The sequence below is a fragment of the Cherax quadricarinatus genome, chromosome 65 (assembly GCF_038502225.1).
Source record: "Cherax quadricarinatus isolate ZL_2023a chromosome 65, ASM3850222v1, whole genome shotgun sequence".
Taxonomy (NCBI): Eukaryota; Metazoa; Arthropoda; class Malacostraca; order Decapoda; family Parastacidae; genus Cherax; species Cherax quadricarinatus.
The window spans coordinates 4,823,740-4,837,098 of NC_091356.1; the positions used below are offsets into that span (position 1 = coordinate 4,823,740).

General features: G+C 43.8%; 1 long non-coding RNA gene across 1 annotated transcript; it reads right to left on the minus strand.

Moving 5' to 3' along the window:
- Positions 1–10,204: 10,204 nt before the first annotated feature.
- LOC128700485 (uncharacterized) lies at positions 10,205–13,106 on the minus strand. Its single transcript, XR_011393822.1, has 2 exons — positions 12,720–13,106; positions 10,205–10,633 (listed from the first exon to the last, which is right to left on the minus strand). It is a non-coding gene; the product is annotated as an uncharacterized lncRNA (long non-coding RNA).
- Between the last annotated feature and the right edge of the window lie 253 nt (positions 13,107–13,359).

Here is a 13,359-nt window from a genome sequence, read left to right on the forward strand (position 1 = left end):
GTGGCTGACTGCTGAGAGTAGCTAACTGCTGATAGTAGCTGACTGCTGATAGTAGCTGACTGCTGATAGTAGCTGACTGCTGAGAGTAGCTGACTGCTGACAGTAGCTGACTGCTGAGAGTAGCTAACTGCTGACAGTAGCTGACTGCTGATAGTAGCTGACTGCTGACAGTAGCTGACTGTAGACAGTAGCTGACTGCTGAGAGTAGCTGACTGCTGATAGTAGCTGACTACTGATAGTAGCTGACTGATGAAAGCAGCTGACTGCTGATAGTAGCTGATTGCTGATAGTAGCTGACTGCTGACAGTAGCTGACTGATGAAAGCAGCTGACTGCTGATAGTAGCTGATTGCTGATAGTAGCTGACTGCTGACAGTAGCTGACTGTTGACAGTAGCTGACTGCTGACAGTAGCTGACTGCTGAGAGTAGCTAACTGCTGACAGTAGCTGACTGCTGATAGTAGCTGACTGCTGACAGTAGCTGACTGTTGACAGTAGCTGACTGCTGACAGTAGCTGACTGCTGATAATAGCTGACTGCTGAGAGTAGCTGACTTCTGATAGTAGCTGACTGCTGATAGTAGCTGACTGCTGACAGTAGCTGACTGCTGATAGTAGCTGACTGCTGATAGTAGATGACTGCTGACAGTAGCTGACTGATGATAGTAGCTGACTGATGATAGTAGCTGACTGATGATAGTAGCTGACTGATGATAGGACCTGACCGCTTACAGTAACCTAACCTAACCTAACCTTACCTGACCTAACCTAACATAACCACTGAAACACCCTAGAGAGGGTGTTTCAGTGGTGTTTCGCTAGAGAGGGTGCTTCACTGGTGTTTCACTAGAGAGGGTGTTTCAGTGGTGTTTCACTAGAGAGTTTCATTGGTGTTTCACTAGAGAGGGTGCTTCACTGGTGTTTCACTAGAGAGGGTGTTTCAGTGGTGTTTCTCTAGAGAGGGTGTTTCAGTGGTGTTTTACTGGAGAGGGTGTTTCAGTGGTGTTTCACTAGAGAGGATGCTTCACTGGTGTTTCACTAGAGAGGGTGTTTTAGTGGTGTTTCACTAGAGAGGGTGTTTCATTGGTGTTTCACTAGAGAGGGAGGTTCATTGGTGTTTCACTAGAGAGGGTGTTTCAGTGGTGTTTCACTAGAGAGGGTGTTTCATTGGTGTTTCACTAGAGAGGGTGCTTTACTGGTGTTTCACTAGAGAGGGTGTTTCAGTGGTGTTTCACTAGAGAGAGTGTTTCATTGGTGTTTCACTAGAGAGGGTGCTTCACTGGTGTTTCACTAGAGTGGGTGTTTCAGTGGTGTTTCACTAGAGAGAGTGTTTCAGTGGTGTTTCGCTAGAGAGGGTGTTTCAGTGGTGTTTCACTAGAGAGTTTCATTGGTGTTTCACTAGAGAGGATGCTTCACTGGTGTTTCACTAGAGAGGGTGTTTTAGTGGTGTTTCACTAGAGAGGGTGTTTCATTGGTGTTTCACTAGAGAGGGTGTTTCATTGGTGTTTCACTAGAGAGGGTGTTTCAGTGGTGTTTCACTAGAGAGGGTGTTTCATTGGTGTTTCACTAGAGAGGGTGCTTCACTGGTGTTTCACTAGAGAGGGTGTTTCAGTGGTGTTTCACTAGAGAGAGTGTTTCATTGGTGTTTCACTAGAGAGGGTGCTTCACTGGTGTTTCACTAGAGAGGGTGTTTCAGTGGTGTTTCACTAGAGAGGGTGTTTCAGTGGTGTTTCACTAGAGAGGGTGTTTCAGTGGTGTTTCACTAGAGAGGGTGCTTCACTGGTGTTTCACTAGAGAGGATGTTTTAGTGGTGTTTCACTAGAGAGGGTGTTTCAGTGGTGTTTCACTATAGAGGGTGTTTCATTGGTGTTTCACTAGAGAGGGTGTTTCAGTGGTGTTTCACTAGAGAGGGTGTTTCATTGGTGTTTCACTAGAGAGGGTGCTTCACTGGTGTTTCACTAGAGAGGGTGTTTTAGTGGTGTTTCACTAGAGAGGGTGTTTCACTAGAGAGTGTGTTTCACTGGTGTTTCACCAGAGAAGGTGTTTCAGTAGTGTTTCACTAGAGAGGCTGTTTCACTGGTGTTTCACCAGAGAAGGTGTTTCAGTAGTGTTTCACTAGAGAGGGTGTTTCAGTGGTGTTTCAGTAGAGAGGGTGTTTCATTGGTGTTTCACTAGAGAGGGTGTTTCACTGGTATTTCACTAGAGAGGGTGTTTCACTAGAGAGGGTGTTTCACTAGAGAGGGTGTTTCACTGGTGTTTCACTAGAGAAGGTGTTTCAGTAGTGTTTCACTGGTACATGTATACAACAGTGAGGTTAAGTGCTGGACACTTACTGTCTCTCATCAAAGCAGTACTCGTCACTCCACTTATAGCCATAGTCCTTCCTGATGGCTACGCAGCGCTCCTCTCTACCTGACCCGTTCCGGTTTGGCTCTCCGACGAAGTAACTGTTAAGTGAATGTAAGTCACAATACCATGACTGGAACAATTCATCTCTAAGTCACAATACCGTGGCTGGAAAAAATTATTATTTTTTTTTGTTAACACATCGGCCGTTTCCCACCGAGGCAGGGTGACCTGAAAAAGAAGAAACACTTTCATCATCATTCACTTCATCACTGTCTTGCCAGAGGTGTGCCTACACTACTGTTAAAGAACTGCAACATATCAATACTCCTCCTTCAGAGAGCAGGCACTGTACCTCCCACCTTCAGGACTCAAGTCCGGCTAACCGGTTTCCCTGAATCTTTTCATAAATGTTGCCTTTCTTACACTCCAACTGCACATCATCAAGTCATAAAAACATTCGCCTTCACTCCCTCCTATCTAACACTCTCACGCATGCTTGCTGGAAGTCTAAGCCCCTCGCACACAAAACCTTCTTTACCCCCCTCCCTCCAACCTTCTCTAGGATGACCCCTACCCCGCCTTCCTTCCACTACAGATTTGTATGACCTCTAAGTCATTCTATTTCATTCCATCCTTTTTAAATGTCCGAAGCACATCAACATCCCACCCTCAGCCGTCTGGATAATACTTTTAGTAACCCCGCATCTCCTTCTAATTTCCAAGCTACGAATTCTCTATATTCACACCACACATTGCCCTCAGACACGACATCTCCACTGCCTTCAGCCTTCTCCTTGTTGCAACATTCACCACCCATACTTCACATAAAAAATAAGAGCATTGGTACCAATATACTTCTATGCATTTCCCTATTTGGTTCCATGGATAACGTTCTTTGTCTCCATGGATTCCTTAGTGCTCTATTCACCTCCACGCCACTTCCCCTAATCCGTTGTATGATTCACCTCGTCTTTCATAGATCCATCTGCTGACAAGTCCATTCCCAGGTATCTGAATACATTCACCTCCTCCATACTCTCTCCCTCCAATCTGATATCCAATTTTTTCATTGCCTAAATATGTTCACTTTTAATTTCCTTTTTGTACATACTCTTCCAAACTCGTTCACCAACCTCTACAACTTCTCTTCAGAATCTCCCAAAAACACAGTGTCATCAGCAAAGAGCAACTGTGACAACTCCCACTTTATGTGTGATTCTTTATCTTTTAACCTCACACCTCTTGCCAACACCCGAACATTCACTTCTCTTACAACCCCATCTATAAATATGTTGAACAACCATAGTGACATCACACATCCTTGTCTCAGGCCTACTTTTACTGGATAATAATCTCCCTCTCACCTACATACTGTAACCTGAGCTTCACTGTCCTCGTAAAAATCTTAACTGCTTTCAGTAACCTTCCATACACTTGCAACATCTGTCACATTGCTTCCTATCCCTCGTATTACTTCTGCTTTGTAGAAAGCTCTCATATACTAACTTTTTTGTTACAACTCTCTTTACATCATCATTCTACCAATCGCTCTTCTTCCCTCCGGCACCCACTTTCCTGTAACCACAAACTTCTGCTGAACACTCTAACACTACATTATTAAATCCCATACTTCTTCAACCTTATTGCCTATACTCTCACTAACCCATCTATCCTCCAATAGTTGTTTATATTTTACCCTAACTGCCACTTCTTTCAGTTTATTAACCTTGACCTCCCTCTTACTTGCTGATGCCTTTCTCCTTGTATCCATCTACCTTTTACTCTCACTGTAGCTACAACTAAAAAGTGATCTGATATATCTGTGGCCCCTCGATAAACATACCCATTTGAAGTCTACCCATCTGTCTTTTATCTACCAATACATAGTCCAGCAAACTACTGTCATTATGCCCTATATCATATCTTATATACTTATTTATCCTTTTCTTCTTAAAAAATGTATTACCTATAACCAAACCCCTTTCTGTATAAAGTTCAATCAAAGTTTTCCCAACATCATTCACACCTGGTACCCAAAACCGTTTCTCTACAACCGTCCCTCCCACTTTAGCATTCATGGAACAATTCTCAACTAGATATACAGACATAGTTCTAACAGTATACACACAATAAGCCTCTAATGGGACATTTCTTTCTGTGTAGAGCTTCGTCAAATCATGGTTTGTTAAAGCTCTACACAGAGCGAAACGTTGTCACCACTAAATCTTATTTTTATCACATTGAATCATATTAAAAGTGACCAACTAATCCAAAACAGTGGTGACGTGTACTCAGTGGTGACGTGTACTTAGCTCAGTGGTGACGTGTACTTAGCTCAGTGGTGACGTGTACTTAGCTCAGTGGTGACGTGTACTTAGCTCTGTGAAGACCTGTTTGTGTGCTCTCTGTGAATCTGAACCAGGATGCCCTCTCTTGAGCAGCTTTACCAGCAGCTGAGAGAAGAGCTCAGAGTTGCTAAACTGGAGATACGGCGATTAACTGAGGAGAACAAGAGGATTCGTAGTAATCCACCTGTTGTGAGTCCCCAGGTTAAGAAGGGAGCTTGGTCAGTGGTCGGGCAACATGGAACCAAGCTGAAGATTAAGAAAACGGTTGGAGAGGCAGAAACAACGAGAAACCGGAAGACTGCCGTGGAAACTTCCAACTCATTCTCGGTGCTACCTGACGAATGTGAGTGTTCTACTGGGAATGCCACAACGAGCACCAAAGAAGCATTGGCAGACGTGAGTGAGACATCCCTAGAAACCCCAACGAAGACCATCGAGAACGTCATGACGAATTCTACAAGTGGTGTAATGCTACCTGGCGAATGTAAGTCGACTACTCGGAGCTTCACTACGGACGACGCCAAGGAAGGTAAAAACATTGTTGTTGTTGGGGATAGCCAGATTAGGTACATGGATAGGGCATTCTGTTTGAAGGATAGGAGTAGGAGGCAGAGAGTATGTTTTCCTGGGGCTGGGATGAAGGATATTGTTAGCCGTCTGGATGACATCATGAGAGGTAATGGGAGCAATCCTATTATCTGTCTCAGTGCTGGAGGCAACGATGTTGGCAGACGTAGGAGTGAGGACCTGATTAGCAGGTATAGGTCAGCAATAGAGATAATTAGGAAGAAGGGTGGCAAACCTGTCATATGTGGCATTTTGCCAAGGAGAGGAGTTGGAAATGAATGGTTGTCCAGAGCAATTGGTGTCAATTGCTGGCTGGACAAATACTGTAAGGAAAATGCGGTAACATTCATTGACAACTGGGACCTCTTCTATGGCAGAAATAACATGTATGCCAGGGATGGGGTTCACTTGTCTAGGTGTGGGGTGGGAGCACTGGCCAACGCAGTGGAGGGAGCTGTTAGGTCGTTAAACTAGGAATAGTTAGTGGTATGGGTTTTGGCGGGAAAACTGTGAAGTCGCAGGGTAGTAACATGAGTACTAGGAGAACTAGTAATAGGCAAAATGAGGAGGATATTGGAAAGCCAGTGGCACTAATTGACAATGACAGTAATAGGTTTAGTGGAATAACAGAAAGGAGCAGGAAGGGTAAAGAGATAGGAGGGTCATTAAATATTTATTACACAAATAGTCGCAGTGCTAGGAATAAGATGGACGAGTTGAGACTAGTTGCTAGTGCAGGTAACATAGATGTATTTGCCATTACTGAGACGTGGTTTAATTCAAAAAGTCGGGACATGCCTGCAGAATGTCACATTCAGGGTTTTAAATTGTTCCAAGTAGATAGAAGTATCGGGAAGGGGGGTGGGGTGGCATTGTATGTCCGAGATCGCTTGAACTGTTGCATAAAAACAGGTATTAAGTCTGAAGTAACACATACAGAGTCTGTTTGGATAGAATTTTCAGAGGGGCATGAAAAATTAATTTTAGGTGTGATATACCGTCCCCCAAATTTAGATAGGGACCAGGGGAGACTACTATGGGAGGAAATTGTTAGGGCCACAAGGCACGATAATGTAGTAATTCTAGGAGACTTTAACTTTAGTCATATTGATTGGAATTTCTTAACTGGGAATTTAGAATCATACGATTTCTTAGAAGTAGTTCAGGATTGTTTTTTGAAGCAGTTTGTGACAGAACCTACAAGGGGTAATAACCTGCTTGACTTAGTTCTGGCAAACAATGAATCCCTTGTTAATAATTTAGAAGTTTCAGAGGAACTGGGTGCCAGCGACCACAAATCAATTACATGTAGAATTGAATGGAAGTATGATAGTAGGGATAACTCAGTAACAGTCCCAGATTTTCGCCTAGCAGATTACGATGGGCTTAGAGAACACTTATCATCTGTTGACTGGGGTAACGAAGAGAGCTATCAATATGACAGTTTTCTGAACACAATACATGCTGCTCAAAGAACGTTTATCCCTTATAAGGAAATTAGATCAAATAGAAATGACCCAAAATGGATGAATAATAGGCTGAAATATCTACTAGGGCATAAGAAAGGAATTTATAGGCGTATCAAAAGAGGCGAGGGTCATCTTATGAATCAGTATATTGACATTAAGAGGGACATTAAAAAGGGGATAAGAAAAGCTAAAAGGGACTATGAAATTAAAGTTGCTAGGGATTCTAAAACTAACCCAAAAAGTTTTTTCCAGGTCTATAGAACAAAAGTTAGAGATAAGATAGGTCCCCTTAAAAATAACTATGGGCATCTTACTGACAAAGAGAATGAAATGTGCTCGATTTTAAATAATTATTTTCTCTCGGTTTTTACTCAGGAAGACACTAATAATATTCCGGTAATTAATTTTTATAGTGAATCAGAAGAAGATAAATTATGTAACATCACAGTCACTAGTGAAATGGTTGTGAAGCAGATAGACAGACTGAAGCAAAATAAGTCACCGGGTCCTGATGAGGTTTTTTCAAGGGTTCTAAAGGAATGCAAAATGGAAGTCTGTGAACCATTAACTAATATTTTTAATTTATCTCTTCAAACAGGTGCAGTGTCTGATATGTGGAAGATGGCTAATGTAATTCCTATTTTTAAAACAGGGGACAAGTCGTTACCGTCAAATTACCGCCCAATAAGCCTGACCTCAATTGTAGGCAAATTACTAGAGTCAATTATAGCTGAGATTATAAGAAGCCATCTCGATAAGCATAGCTTGATTAATGATACTCAGCATGGATTCACAAGAGGCCGGTCTTGTCTAACTAATTTATTAACTTTCTTCAGTAAAGCTTTTGAGGCTGTTGACCACGATAAAGAATTTGATATTATTTACTTAGATTTTAGTAAGGCATTTGATAGAGTTCCGCACCAAAGACTGTTGAAGAAAGTAGCAGCTCATGGCATTGGGGGAAGGGTGCTCTCGTGGATCGAATCATGGCTCACAGACAGGAAGCAAAGAGTGTCCATAAATGGGGTTAAATCCGAGTGGGGATCAGTAACAAGTGGCGTTCCACAGGGATCAGTCTTGGGCCCGTTGTTGTTTATAATATATATCAATGATCTTGATGAAGGAATTACTAGTGATATGAGCAAATTCGCCGATGACACGAAGATAGGTAGGATAATTGATTCAAACGTAGATGTTAGGGAACTTCAGGAGGATTTAGACAAACTCTACTCTTGGTCAGAAAAGTGGCAGATGCAGTTCAATGTAGATAAATGCAAGGTTCTGAAGCTCGGGAGTGTCCATAACCCTAGCACTTATAAGTTAAATAATGTAGAACTTAACCATACAGATTGCGAAAAGGACTTGGGGGTTATGGTAAGCAGCAACCTTAAACCAAGACAGCAATGCCTAAGCGTACGTAATAAGGCAAATAGATTACTGGGATTTATATCAAGAAGTGTAAGCAACAGAAGTCCAGAGGTCATACTGCAGCTTTATACATCATTAGTAAGGCCTCACCTAGATTATGCAGTTCAATTCTGGTCTCCATATTACAGAATGGACATAAATTCGTTAGAAAACATTCAGCGTAGGATGACTAAATTAATACATAGCATTAGAAATCTTCCTTATGAAGAAAGATTGAAGACTCTTAAGTTACATTCACTTGTTAGACGAAGAATGAGGGGAGACCTGATCGAAGTGTATAAGTGGAAGATAGGTATTAATAAAGGGGATATTAACAAGGTCTTGAGAATATCTCTCCAAGAGAGAACCCGCAGTAATGGATTTAAATTAGATAAGTTTAGATTTAGAAAGGACATAGGAAAGTATTGGTTTGGAAATAGGGTAGTGGATGAGTGGAACAGTCTACCTAGTTGGGTTATTGAGGCTAGGACTTTGGGTAGTTTCAAATTTAGGTTGGATAAATACATGAGTGGGATGGGTTGGATTTGAGTGGGACTTGCACATCAGAGCTTATTTCTTGGGTAGCATTGAAAATTGGGTAGGTCAAATGTTTGTTAGTGGGATGAATTGTAAAGGACCTGCCTAGTATGGGCCAACAGGCCTGCTGCAGTGTTCCTCCTTTCTTATGTTCTTATGTTCTTACAAGACTGATCCCTGTGGAACGCCACTTGTTACTGATCCCCACTCGGATTTAACCCCATTTATGGACACTCTCTGCTTCCTGTCTGTGAGCCATGACTCGATCCACGAGAGCACCCTTCCCCCAATGCCATGAGCTGCTACTTTCTTCAACAGTCTTTGGTGCGGAACTCTATCAAATGCCTTACTAAAATCTAAGTAAACAATATCAAATTCTTTATCGTGGTCAACAGCCTCAAAAGCTTTACTGAAGAAAGTTAATAAATTAGTTAGACAAGACCGGCCTCTTGTGAATCCATGCTGAGTATCATTAATCAAGCTATGCTTATCGAGATTGCTTCTTATAATCTCAGCTATAATTGACTCTAGCAACTTGCCTACACACACACACACACACACACACACACACACACACATTCAAGACACTGTACACCGTGTATGTCAGGCCCATACTGGAGTATGCAGCACCTGTTTGGAACCCGCACTTGATAAAGCACGTCAAGAAACTAGAGAAAGTACAAAGGTTTGCGACAAGGTTAGTTCCAGAGCTATGGGGAATGTCCTATGAAGAAAGATTAAGGGAAATCGGCCTGACGACACTGGAGGACAGGAGGGTCAGGGGAGACATGATAACGACATATAAAATACTGCGTGGAATAGACAAGGTGGACAAAGACAGGATGTTCCAGGGAGGGGACACAGAAACAAGAGGCCACAATTGGAAGTTGAAGACACAAATGAGTCAGAGAGATAGTAGGAAGTATTTCTTCAGTCATAGAGTTGTAAGGCAGTGGAATAGCCTAGAAAATGACGTAGTGGAGGCAGGAACCATACACAGTTTTAAGACGAGGTTTGATAAAGCTCATGGAGCGGGGAGAGAGAGGGCCCAGTAGCAACCGGTGAAGAGGCGGGGCCAGGAGCTAAGACTCGACCCCTGCAACCACAAATAGGTGAGTACAAATAGGTGAGTACACACATACTGAGAGGAATTGACAAGGTGGACAAAGACAGGATGTTCCAGAGATGGGACACAGCAACAAGGGGACACAATTGGAAGTTGAAGACACAGATGACTCACAGGGATGTTAGAAAGTATTTCTTCAGCCACAGAGTAGTCAGGAAGTGGAATAGTTTGGGAAGCGATGTAGTGGAGGCAGGATCCATACATAGCTTTAAGCAGAGGTATGATAAAGCTCACGGTTCAGGGAGAGTGACCTAGTAGCGACCAGTGAAGAGGCGGGGCCAAGAGCTTGGACTCGACCCCTGCAACCTCATCTAGGTGAGTACAACTAGGTGAGTACACGCACACACACACACACACACACACACACACACACACACACACACACACACACACACACACACACACACACACACACACACACACACAAACACACACACACACACAAACACACACACACACACACACACACAAACACACACACACACACACACACACACACACACACACACACACACACACACACACACACACACACACACAAACACACACACACACACACACACACACACACACACACACACACACACACACACACACACAAACACACACACACACACACACACACAAACACACACACACACACACACAAACACTATATACCTGTTAGAGTGTTACTCTCGGCCTCAGTTTCAATGAAGGCCAGGTGACTGCCGAGAGCTGTGCAGTTGTCCCAAGCCTTCCACCAGACGGTCTTCTCAGAGCTCACCCACACACAGATAGACTCGTAATGTATCCAGCCGTCCGGGCACCATGGCCACACACTACTCACATCCTGTAGTGTTCACAGAAACACCGCACCATCATATTAACACACTCACATAGTAATAGTAGTAGTAGTAATAATAATAATGATGATGATGATGATAATAATAATGATAATATTACAAAATATTACAACTAATAAGAATAACTAATAATTCAACTTCAAATATAATAATAATAGTTGTAATTAGTAGCAGTAGTAATCTACTACTACTGATTATAACTATTATTATTATTATTATTATTATTATTATCACTACTAATACTACTTTTACTACTACTGATAATACTTACAATAAAAATAATAATAATAATAATAATAATAATAATAATAATAATAATAATAATAATAATAATAATAATAAGAGACCACTCACACTTAAAAACTAATGCTTATTACTCATTTGTATAAGTATCGACAACATATACATTAGAATGAAGGAAAATGAATTTTAAATAAATTTAATAATAGTCTGTGAATCGAAAACACCTGTTGACACACCTGTTGACACACCTGTTGACACACCTGTTGACACACCTGTAATTCTCTCGCTGCCAGAGATAATTTGTATATATATATTCACTTAGAGGTGTTGCAGTAATATCACCTGTATGGTCACTGCCTGTAATAGCACTCACCTGTATGGTCACTACCAGTGATGGCACCCAGCTGTATGGTCACTACCAGTGATGGCACCCAGCTGTATGGTCACTACCAGTGATGGCACCCAGCTGTATGGTCACTACCAGTGATGGCACCCAGCTGTATGGTCACTACCAGTGATGGCACCCAGCTGTATGGTCACTACCAGTGATGGCACCCAGCTGTATGGTCACTACCAGTGATGGCACCCAGCTGTATGGTCACTACCAGTGATGGCACCCAGCTGTATGGTCACTACCAGTGATGGCACCCAGCTGTATGGTCACTACCAGTGATGGCACCCAGCTGTATGGTCACTACCAGTGATGGCACCCAGCTGTATGGTCACTACCAGTGATGGCACCCAGCTGTATGGTCACTACCAGTGATGGTACCCAGCTGTATGGTCACTACCAGTGATGGTACCCAGCTGTATGGTCACTACCAGTGATGGCACCCAGCTGTATGGTCACTACCAGTGATGGTACCCAGCTGTATGGTCACTACCAGTGATGGCACCCAGCTGTATGGTCACTACCAGTGATGGCACCCAGCTGTATGGTCACTACCAGTGATGGTACCCAGCTGTATGGTCACTACCAGTGATGGTACCCAGCTGTATGGTCACTACCAGTGATGGCACCCAGCTGTATGGTCACTACCAGTGATGGTACCCAGCTGTATGGTCACTACCAGTGATGGCACCCAGCTGTATGGTCACTACCAGTGATGGTACCCAGCTGTATGGTCACTACCAGTGATGGTACCCAGCTGTATGGTCACTACCAGTGATGGTACCCAGCTGTATGGTCACTACCAGTGATGGCACCCAGCTGTATGGTCACTACCAGTGATGGTACCCAGCTGTATGGTCACTACCAGTGATGGCACCCAGCTGTATGGTCACTACCAGTGATGGTACCCAGCTGTATGGTCACTACCAGTGATGGCACCCAGCTGTATGGTTACTGTCAGTGATGGCACTCACTTGTATGGTCATTGTCAGCGATTGCACTCACCTGTATGGCCACTACCAGTGATGGCACTCACCTGTATGGTCACTACCAGTGATGGCACTCACCTGTATGGTTACTACCAGAGATGGCACTCACCTGTATGGCCACTACCAGTGACGGCACTCACCTGTATGGTCACTACCAGTGATGGCACTCACCTGTATGGTTACTACCAGAGATGGCACTCACCTGTATGGCCACTACCAGTGACGGCACTCACCTGTATGGTCACTACCAGTGATGGCACTCACCTGTATGGTCACTACCAGTGATGACAGCCATCTGTATGGTCACTACCAGTGATGGCACTCACCTGTACGGTCATTGTCACTGTTGGCACTCACCTGTATGGTCATTGTCAGTGTTGGCACTCACCTGTGTGGTCACTACCAGTGATGGCACTCACCTGTATGGTCACTACCAGTGATGACACTTACCTGCATGGCCACCACCAGTGCCAAAAGCAGCAGACGCAACGACCTCATCTGTACAGATGGCTGAGTGAGGGTGACACCTGTCACTACCTGGCTTTATATCCTCGGCTCCGACACCTGTTTTAGAAGGTCTTCTAGCTCCTCCAGCACCTGTCACAGCGCCTGTCGCAGCATCCGTCACAGCACCCGTCACAATACCTGTCACAGCGCCTGTCACAGCGCCTGTCGCATCACCTGTCACAGCACCTGTCTCAGCACCTGTCACAGCACCTGTCACAGCACGTGTCACAGCATCTGATAGCTACCACCACACTACCAATCAGCTACCACCACACCACCAGTCAACTACCACCACACCACCAGTCAACTACCACCACACCACCAAACTACCACCACACCACCAAACTACCACCACACCACCAAACTACCACCACACCACCAAACTACCACAACACCAGTCAACTACCACCACACCACCAGTCAACTACCACCACACCACCAGTCAACTACCACCACATCACCAGTCAACTACCACCACACCACCAGTCAACTACCACAACACCAGTCAACTACCACCACACCACCAGTCAACTACCACCACACCACCAAACTACCACCACACCACCAAACTACCACCACACCA